Here is a 551-nt window from a genome sequence, read left to right as displayed (position 1 = left end):
GCGGTTCCTCAGGAAATTGGACATAGTACTACCGGAGGACCTGGCTATACCACTCCTGGGCATATACCGAAAAAATACTGCAAAATGTAATACGGACACATGCTCCATCATGTTCATAGCAGCCTTATTTATAATAGCCAAAACCTGGAAACAACCCAATGTCCCTCAACAGAGGAGTGGATACAGAAATTGTGGTACACCTACACAATGGAGTACTACTCAGCTATTAAAAACAATAAATTTATGAAATTCTTATCGAAATGGATGGATCTGGAGAATATCATCCTGAGTGAGGTAACCCAATCACAAAAGAACAAACACAGTATGCACTCTCTGATAAGTGGTTATTAGCCCAGAAGTTTAGAATACAGGAAGAACAACCCACATTCCACAAGGAACTCAAGAAGAAGGAAGAACAAAAGGTGGACATTTCATTCCTTCTTAAAAGGGAGAACCAAACACCCACGGAAGGAGTTGCAGAGGTTAACTATGGAGCAGAGACTGAAGGAAGGGCAAGCTAGCCTAAATATAGCTATCTCCTGAGAGGCTCT

Source organism: Mastomys coucha, unplaced genomic scaffold (genome assembly GCF_008632895.1).
Source record: "Mastomys coucha isolate ucsf_1 unplaced genomic scaffold, UCSF_Mcou_1 pScaffold8, whole genome shotgun sequence".
NCBI classification, from domain to species: domain Eukaryota; kingdom Metazoa; phylum Chordata; class Mammalia; order Rodentia; family Muridae; genus Mastomys; species Mastomys coucha.
This window is presented reverse-complemented; position numbering follows the sequence as displayed.